The sequence below is a fragment of the Argopecten irradians genome, chromosome 12 (genome assembly GCF_041381155.1).
Source record: "Argopecten irradians isolate NY chromosome 12, Ai_NY, whole genome shotgun sequence".
In the NCBI taxonomy this organism is placed as follows: domain Eukaryota; kingdom Metazoa; phylum Mollusca; class Bivalvia; order Pectinida; family Pectinidae; genus Argopecten; species Argopecten irradians.
The window spans coordinates 32,767,466-32,777,866 of record NC_091145.1 but is presented as its reverse complement, the minus strand read 5'-3'; the positions used below and the strand labels follow the sequence as shown (position 1 = coordinate 32,777,866).

The following is a 10,401-nucleotide window of genomic DNA, read 5'->3' as shown; positions in this document are numbered from 1 at the left end:
CCAACTTTACATGATTCCCTCCCCCCCTTTTTTTTTTACAAAAATAGCATAAGACAGTACACGGTATCATAATTTCCTAAGTCGTGTTATCGGGACACGGTAGGAAGAACAAGGTTAGATAGGAAGAGAGGAAAAGATAAGATCCAAAGTTGAGTTACGATGATGTACCGGGATAGCAGGTTCAGTTCTAACGCCCTACCTACAGAAAACCGAAACTTGAATGTAAACGACAGAGTGATCAAACATACGATTATGTTAAAGAATGACTTCAGTAAATAGATTTAAGTCCTCTTTAAATACAATACATGAGGAGACATTGAATCATGGCTTTGTTTATTTCAACAGATCTAGGTTCAATAATAAAGCCACTTGTTGACGCATACTTTTGATGAGGTCCTTGTAAGTTTTGACAATATATGAAATGGAGAGATAGAACGAAAACTCTGTTATAACAGAGTTTTCGTTCTAGAACGAAATGTTAACACTGCTAAATAAACCTTAGTCCACTAAACCTGCCTATATTATTAGGCATTTTTTTCATTTTTTGCCTAATATATATTAGGCCAAAAAATTTAAAAAGCCAAATAATATAGGCAGGTTGATCGGACTAAATAAACCTATCAACCTGCTTATTTTTGCTATTTGAGTAATAAGGAAACCCAACGATACTTTATGCTGAAATTTTGAATGTAAAAAGCTAATCTCGGCGTGATCCATCGATTGAAATAATCACCTTAGATGTGAAAATTCAAAATGACGAGATATTTTGGTGTAAAACCCCCAAAACCGGCATTTTGACCGCTGATTACGGTTTAATTCGTCCTAGTAAGTTAACTTGTAAAGCTGACGTGCTAGAAAGCTATATACATTGTATAAAATGTCCTTGTAATTCTGAACAGTATTTCTAACTTTTGGAAATGTTATTTACAACGGCTACAGTACAGTTTGTTTGTTTGATTAATTAACGACCTATTAAATGGCCATGTAAGGACGGCACTACAGTACAGTCTTGACTAATGGTGGTATTTTGCAGAATATCGGTAAATTTCCACAACAGACGAGATATTTCGGGGTTCCGGGCGCCTTCCTTCGAAGTTACTCTGAACGCTTTGACCGGCAAATGTACCATTTAAAAATGAGCGATATTTATGAATTTTTCTGTAAAAGTGACTAAACATAATAAAATGTGTAAATAATCTATGCATTAATCATCGCATTTTTGTTACAAAATGCGCTCAAAAAGTGCAACAGTGAAATGAATCTGTTAGTAGTGTCTCGATCGCACAAAATCAAGCCGCACACTATTGCGCCACCTACATTTAAGCAATAAACTGTTACTAGATTGGACATACAGTTGATATGAAGCCCATCCGGAAGGAAGATAAATAGAATGGCGCCCGTTAGGGCGCCATGAATATTTATCTTTCGGACGGATGGGCTTCATATCAACTGTATATCCAATCTGGTAACAGTTTATTACTTATATTTCCGTTACGATTATTAAAATTGAACACTATACATGTATATCCTTTGAATTTTCCCGCTTGCGCTTGTGTTGACGTCAACAAGTTTATTAAATGGAACAGCCATATCATCAGCTTCTGAATATAGTTCAACACAAAACGGTTTGAAACAAGCGAACAAATGAAAATTATGCGATGATATTTTTAATACATGCTACTTTGTAAACATGATAATACTATTAGATTTCATAGACCACGCAACTTTAAAACTACTTTTAAAATTATTTGACCGTTATGTATAGGCGTAAGTATATATTGTATACACTGTCCATGACGCGGCGGAAACGTTAAAATATTCATACGCTTGACCAGATTGGAGTTCATAGCGTGATATTGCCCATCTGGTTTAACATAGATCAAACGGGAGACTGAAAGTAGAATGGAAATATATATGTATATGAGGATTGTGTATTGGTTGTATCCGGTTGAGTGAAAAACGTTGAAGCCGCCTTAATGTTCAAGCTAAATACGGCAATATCAGGTAAATATTTGTGCACTTGTTAAAGACATCAATAACATTATTGGTGGATGTTAGTATTATACGATAGATTTGATTGTTTTTAGGCCTGCAAATATACTAGTCTGGCTGTTTATGATCATCATCGCGAGTGACTGATAACAGTGATACTGTCAACAGAACCAAAGATGCTCCACCGCTGAAAAATGGTATTTTTTCACTATCAAAAACAGGAGCAGGATTTAGTATTTTTCTTCAGTTACAAAAGTTACTTACTTAACACCATTACCACTATTGAAAAGTTAGAACTTCTGATTTTACTTAAAGTTTTAAATATGAAAAATAATTAATTGCATTCCCAAAAAATTCCGTGACACTATATCCTATATGGAATGAAGAACTGATTGCGCATGCACCAAAGGCGAAACAAACTATTTCATATTATATTTTGTGTTAATTAGGCATATATATATACACGATTAAACACCAATTATTGTTCAAATAATGAATATCATTTATGCTCTGTCGGCGGTGGAGAACCTTTAACAGCACGTAAACTGACAATTGTACTGCCTTTGAGGCAGATGCCATTTTAATATATGTATCTTCTAATATATTGTTTGATTATATGATTAAATTGCTAGTAGTTAAACCATAAAGTAATGCAGGTCGTTTCAGTACTGAGCACATGTAAAAGTAGTTTCGTTACAAAGTCGTTTCGGTACCCTAAAATGCACATGCCGAAATGACTTTCAGAAGGTATCAAAACGATTTTAGTAATTTGAATATTGGACAACTAAAGAAAACAGACCAGAAAAAATGGTAAAAATGTAGTTAGACAATGGATATGATCAGCATTATTAGATATATTTGTATGCACTGCAATTTTACAAAACACATAATAATTTAGCTTTAGTTAAATTACAGACTGGGTGGGGGAGGTCAATAATGTTAACAATGAAGATTCATTTCACAATTTTGCTTTGTTGTGTATAGTGATAGTCAGCTACACATGTACTGCGTGTTAATTAGGATGTCTATAGGAATCATCAGGTTGACCCGCGTTATAAAAATTAGCATACAATAGTATTTAAGCATTAAACTATCTTCCTATGACATCTATGGTTTATATAGATGCCAGAGCTTTGCAGATAATCTTCATAATGCGCACTAGCGTATTATTTACATTATCAACTCATTTTGGGGTCCCTGCATTAACACTGTTTAAGCTAGACCAGTAAAATCGTTAATCAACGACGATTTAATCCACAAGATGGAACAGCAATTTTGACGGTGATTAGTTAACCTCATCACGTCAACATTTGTGACGGTCACGTTTTGGGTGTCAGTTATACTTCACTTTGCCTCGGTTAGTTTATATAGTAGAAGTGACAAGTAAATGTAAATATAATATCACACTGATTTGTTCAGTCATGTCATATTCGGTCATGTCATAAATTTTGTAAGACGAATAATATTGTGATGTCGCATATATTAATGACGTTGAGATATGACAGCACCTTCCTCTTCCTTTAAATCTTTATTTAAACTGACTTACGTGATGACGTCACGTCAGACTATTGACTATGACGTCATAATCACAATGAGAATTCACGACATCCTCGGAGCCGCGATAAGTTATTAGATAATATTTCCATCTATGCCAGAAATGTTCGATAAAATGTTGCTTTATTGAAAATCGTTTTAAAAGTTGATCATGGTAAACGTCCTCAGTAGTTTCATCCTTATTAGAACTGCTCTCATCTGGATACGGTAGTCCTTTAAGCTTTCTCCCATACAAAAATGTGATGGACAGAGTGGATCTGGATGACGTTGACATATGATGAAATGTATGTTAATGGTTGGTCGTTCAAAATAGCCTCAATCTCTGTAGTTATTATTGATAAGACTTCCATCGTCACATTTGCGCGTCCGAGTACATGTACTTTCTTTGATGCAATCCTTGGTTATCCCAATCAGTCTTTCCCAATATCCACCATACCACGGTGCTCGCTTAGGTATAAATTTCTATACAGTTCCTGCTTAACAAAGTGCGTCAGTTACGGAAACAGACTGACATAATCGTCGAATATTCTCCGCCGCAGAAACGAATGCAGTAGCATTATCAGACATCATAATTTTTGGTAAGGACTTTCGACTGATAAATCGGCGAAAAGCTCGAAGAAACAATTCTTCGGTTAAGGTAGGTCCATACTTTTGAAAACCGCGCCAATTCATATGACGCTATACCGGAAGTTGCGGAGGTTGTTTTGAATTCCAGAATGGTTTCCGATACGCCACGACATCCCACTTGGATATTTTTTCAATAGGTGAAAATTGTTTACATATAATGTTGAATGTTTAAAATCATTAAATAAATCAAATAAAAGCAGTGAAGTGAAGTGAAAATTATATGCTATCTCTGAGGTTTTTGCGTTCCCTGTCGTAAATGGGAATGGATTTTCAAACACCGGAAGTGCCGTTCGTCGCTATAAATGATAAGAGGGGACCCGGCTGGACCGAAATTCCGGAATTCTAAAAAAATCGCATACGGATTTCCTTTAAACACAAAATTTGGAGAAAATCATAAAAACAAACAGACATAAACCAGATATACTATCACATAAACATATGAACTGATGTGGAATGTTTTTTTGCGGCATGATTTTCAAAAAATAGTCAAATATGACCCATCTTAGCACTAGATGAAATGGGGGTAGGGTTGTGAGTTACAAACTTCAAGCTTACAAAATTGTGAAATTTTGATGGAGGACCCCATGTTTTTATATGATATTTGAAAAACATATTATCTTGGGCATATCATATACAAATATTGTGAAATTGACATGGGTTTTCATTTCCTTTTTGGCCTATTCATTGATTTTTTTACGGGCGAAAATATGACAAAACATGGTTATTACGTATAGAAACGTCCTGGAAAATAACAAAAATTAGTTAGCATTTGAAAAAATACAAGATTTTTGTATATTGTTCTATCGTTAGAAATTTAGGACAAAAAATCAACAGGATCGAGACTACATTCACCCTAATATTACAGAAAACATAATTTTATGAATTTTTCTATTTTCGGCCAGCAAATTTGCATGGATAGTATATTTTAAGCTCAAATATCTTAAAAAGTAGTTCGAGAACACCCTTTTATCTTTACAGATTTGAAATCTACATAAAAAATGCAAGAAAATAAGACCTGTAAGAAAAAAATGACATGGGTTTTCACAAAAGTATGGAGCTACCTTAATTCATGTACTTTCTCTAAATGGACCGCTCTTGTATTCGCGCACGTAAAAAGGCAAATGTGCATCTTAATTTGTTGATTTCACGTGTGGTTCTCCTGTAAAGTCAACTCCAGTAAATGAGAAGGGTTCACTGTCCAGCATCCAATATTTTGGTAAAGGAGGTGGAGCTGGAGCCAAATATGGTTTCCCAGATACTTTTTTTTTTTTACATGAAACGCAAAACAGACCTAACTATCTGTCGAGCTGCAGGGATCCATACTCTTTACCTTAATAGTGACAACTGTTCCTGTACCAGCATGGCAGTTTCTTTGGTGAGTGGCTTGTATGAGGAGATGTGTGAAATTGTGTTTCCCTGGTAACAACAACGGGAATTTTGCGTCTGTAGGAATTGGTGCGTTGTCAATACGCCCTCCACAACGTAGCATGTTTTCATGATCTATGTAAAGCTTGAGCTGTCGAATCAAATGGTGTTGGGTCCACGATCGCAAACATTCCAGTTCCGTAGAATATATGTTGTATTGGATGTCGCGAATCCACATGTTTGCGGCTCGCTGAAGCTCTCCTGCTGTCAGTTTCCCTTGATTCCTGTCCTCCCTTATACGTAAGTTGTTAACAAATCGGATGACATATGCTGTGACGCGTAAAAGTTTCTGATATGAATTAAATCTTTCTTTATGGACTATGTCCGTTACGTTGCCCGTGGGTTCCATTCCTTTGTCCTTTGTTGTTTCAGAACAACTCTTATTCCCAGTGTTCGCAATGGCTGACAACACAGTTGTGTCGCATTCTTTCCATACAGGCCAACTATGGGATAGGGTTATCAAAGGTGGTCCATGAAACCATAGAGTGTTGTCTTGAAATTCTTTAGCAGATATGCCCTTGGTTTGTAAGTCTGACGGATTAGAATGCGTAGGAACATATCGCCAGTGTTTGGATCCAGTTAAATCGTTCATTTCTTTCCTTCTGTTTTTTTATGAATTTGTTTTGTTGTTTCTCAAACGATGTATGACTATTTGACTGTCACTCCAATATACAACACGTTCAAGTTCTAATTCATCCAGTTAATGTCGCCCCAAGCGAGCTCCTAATACTGCAGCCATCAACTCTAGTTGTGGTAATGTCATTCCCTTCATAGGAGCAACTCGACTCTTGGCCATTAAGAAAGATGCTTCAGTATAATTGACAACGTATGCGCAAGCTCCATATGCTTTCTGACTTGCGTCTACGAAGACGTGCAATGTAGAATCCTTTATCCTATTATCGGAATCGACAAAATACTTCCTGGGAATCGAAGTTTTCGCGGTAACGAGTGTTTTATCTACCAAAATATCTATCCATGAAGTTTTGACTTCTTCTGATAGTTTTTCATCCCATGAGAGTCCATCTTTCCAAAGTTTCTGCATCAGTAATTTTGCGCGAATGGTAACTGGTCCAAGTATGCCTAATGGTTTAAAAATTGATGCTGACTGTTTCAAAACTTTTTGTGGCTAACAGGTTGTGAATATCCGCTCTTTCTTTATCGGCGAAAGCGATACTGTCCGACACCGGATTCCATCTCATTCCAAGTATCTTAACAACATTGTCGGTGTCATGAACATTCTCCTTCTCGTCTGCCTTCCGTAAGTCTTTACTGTTTGATGACCAGGACCTTAGATTGAATCCAGCTTGTCTCAGCAAATCTCTTGAATCGCGGAAGTATTGTAAAGCTTCCTGTTCAGTGACCACGGATGAAAGTATGTTATCTACATATATATTTCTTTGTAGATCATTGGACAATTCTGTCTGACTGTCGTTGAGATGTTTCAGAAGTGTTTAAAATGAATGGAGAACACGTGGCGCAGAAGAGAACCGCTTTGAATATGTATGTTATCAATGGACTATTGGGGTCTGATGGATCATGAAGCCAGAACAATCTTGTCTCATCTCTGTCTCCTTCATCAAGGTGAACGTTAAGGAATGCCTTTTCAATGTCTGTAGATATTCCATATTTCTTCACTCGAAATCTCGCGATGATTTTTGTAATGTCATTAAGTTTAGGAGGAGTGGACAGTAGTATAGACAGTCGTTTAAACTTGGAGAGTCTGAATCCTGATGGCAACTGCAATCGTAAACGATCCTGCTTGGCATATATAGTTTTTTTTCACAGGGTGGTGTGGTATGTCATGTATTTTGTCCCCTGATTTGATGTTGTCATTTGAAACTTTCTCTATCAATTCTCTCTTTTCTTGGTCCATACATCTTCAATAGGTTTGGTTCCCGTGCGAGTCGTTTAACGACATTAATCGTTCTATTTCTTGTGACAAATTCATTTGTCGGAAGTTCTTGGTGGTCCTCACGCCAGGGCAACTTAGCAGTATATGTGTCGTTCCTGAAGGATATGGAAGTATTCTGATATTCTTCCATCGAACTCATAGAAATAGTAGAGGTGTCTGGTGTATCCTTTACTCCAAGAGATTCATTTTCCCAAAGCTTTTATAAGTCAACTTCCTCTGATTTTTGTTTTATCAAAATGTTCATGATCGCAGTATTCATGAATCCCATCGAAGATGCAACAGTTGTTGAGTTTTTGTGTGTGATGATTGGACCGAATAACAAATATCCTTATTTGGACTTGACAGCTGTCGGTCCACTCCCACGAATCACTTTGTCCTGTACTATTGGCCAATAGTAGTCTGCTCCAATTAGGAGGTTTATGGTGTACTTTCCATGATGTGTCACTGGGTGAGCTAGCTGTAGTCCTCGTAAATAAGGCAATTTTGCAGCGTTTTTCATTTCTATTGGCGCGGCTATCTTTGGTAAGATCACTACCTCTATCGGTATTCTCTCTCCACTGATGTATATGCGTGCTGCGTGCAGTTTTTAGATGACGTATCTGACTTTCACTCCCCCCAAAAGCAGCTATTTTCATGCTAATAGTTCCTGTAGTTTCGACATTTAGTTCTATCCCTCCGATACATGAACTTTAGGATTCGACGATTGCGGAATCTGGTCATTAGATATATACTAGTGTGATGTCTTTTCCCGCATTTTTTTTTTTTTTTACACTTTATTTGGAATGACAGTTACTCACTTTATGTGACCCAAAACAGTTGAAACAAACGTTCTTGGTCTTCACAATGTCTATACGTGCTTTGTAATCGGTGATGTTTGTACATTGGTTAGGTGAGTGCATCTCCCGGCAAAACAAACACAGCTTTCTAGAATTGGCGCTTGTATTCGGTATACCTTGTCTTACCTTTTGTCCTCTTGTTGTCTGAAAGTCCGGTGACAAAAGTTGCCGTAGGCATAATTTCCGTTTCTGTTTTTTCGGGCTTCCAAAATGCATATTTCCTTACCAACAGCCTCGCGCAAGGATTTCCCAATTATCGCCTCCATTATCTCTACTGGCAAGCGACCATCCATCGCATGTGTACTTGTATGATCAAAGATGAATTGAGACAATTTTTTGTGGAAATCAGCATGGTAGTGTCTTCTCTCAGAAGAAGGCTTTATTAGCTAAATTTGCGTGGAAATCGTACAAATACAGATGCGATAGCGAGAATTGTTACTCGGCGAGAACTGGTCACCTGCCAGTAGTGATATTCTGTCTTACGTTGGGCGGTAGTTTGTTCTTGATTATTGGTATAAGAAAAGACCCAAATGATTCCCCACACTGTCCTAAAGACTCTAAACCTCTGATACTACATGTATGACTCCATCTTATTGTGAAATGATCTGAGACTACTTGCGTTAAATCGCGGGCAGGAATATTTATCAAATGTTCCATGTATGCGTTTGTAACTTTGTGGGTCTGTCCAAACCTTTTCAAGAGAATGTCTATAGCTTGTAAGTAGCTATTGTTCGTGATATAAAGACCTTCAATGCACTGTGACGCTTGGCCATGTAATTGCGCTTTTAGATAAATAAATAGTTTAATGTCTGTCAAACAAGTATTGAAATGAATCGTTGACTGGAACGGTTCCCAGAATGCTTTCCACTGTAGTATATCCCCATCAGTACACATTTTGAACTTCTTCTCAAGGTCTACCAGTGCAATTTTAAGCTGAATCTTACATGAAATTATCTGACATGGTCAAGACCAAGTGCTGTTATTTTTTGGGTCAATCCAAAATCCAAGATGGCCGCCGCAGCCGACATTTTGAAAACACATTTTGAAGTTCTCAAGTTCTTAAAATGCAATTTAGCTGAAACTTGAATGAAATGATCCTGACATAGTCCCGACAAAGTGTTGTTATTTTTATGGGTCAATCAGAAATCCAAGATGGCTGCCACAGTCGTCACCTTGAAAACACATTTCAAACTTCTTCTAAAGTTACACTAGTGAAATTTGGCTGAAACTTGCCTTAAAAATGATCTTGATATGATCTTGACAAAGAGTCAAAATTGACATCTCTGGTTGATCCCAAATAGAAGATGCCTACCATGACACCATATCTAATTAATTTCCAATATGACTTTTGCCAAGGAAGTCAGATGACCGTTTAGGCCCTTGGGCCTCTTGTTCACTTTTTTAAAATTAACTTCCTTTGTTGCTGTTTTTTATAGAATAATCAATCAAAATGTTTCTTTAAGGTTGATTGCCAGTATATATTATATAATGAACTACCAAGGTAGTATTTTAATCATATTTAAATAAATGACCTTGATCTTCATTCAAGTTAAAGTCATTTTTGTCATAACTTGGCGAACATTTTGACATGCTATTTTGTCTCAGGTAATCATCAAAAACCATGGTTTGATGAATTTAGCTGTGAAAATGTGACCGTGTGTATTCATTTCACAGCAATATGAACATACAGTGTTAATATGGTGTTGTAAACTTAAAACTATGTACACTGTATGGTAAGAGTAGGTATTCTAATTCTCAAAATGTCGGTAATTTACGGTGGTGAATAACATATTAAAAGCTCTTCTTCATTCATAAATATGGATGTTACGGCACATATACTTTTAAGGAACTTTCTTATGTGAAATCGTAAGGAATTCGTTAATTAAATGTTCGTGAAACTGGACTCCGATTAGGCTAAATGCAGTATACATTGTACTAGTATACATTGGACAGGTGTAGTGTAGACAGGTTTAGTAGACTAAACCAGTCGGGGTTCGATCTCCGGCACGGTCATGAAAAGGTCAGGGGTCACCTATCCGATCACGTGAGTTCACT

General features: G+C 36.8%; 1 pseudogene; it reads right to left on the bottom strand.

The window, feature by feature from the left end:
- Positions 1-4,628: 4,628 nt before the first annotated feature.
- LOC138305065 (uncharacterized) lies at positions 4,629-10,300 on the bottom strand (annotated as a pseudogene).
- Between the last annotated feature and the right edge of the window lie 101 nt (positions 10,301-10,401).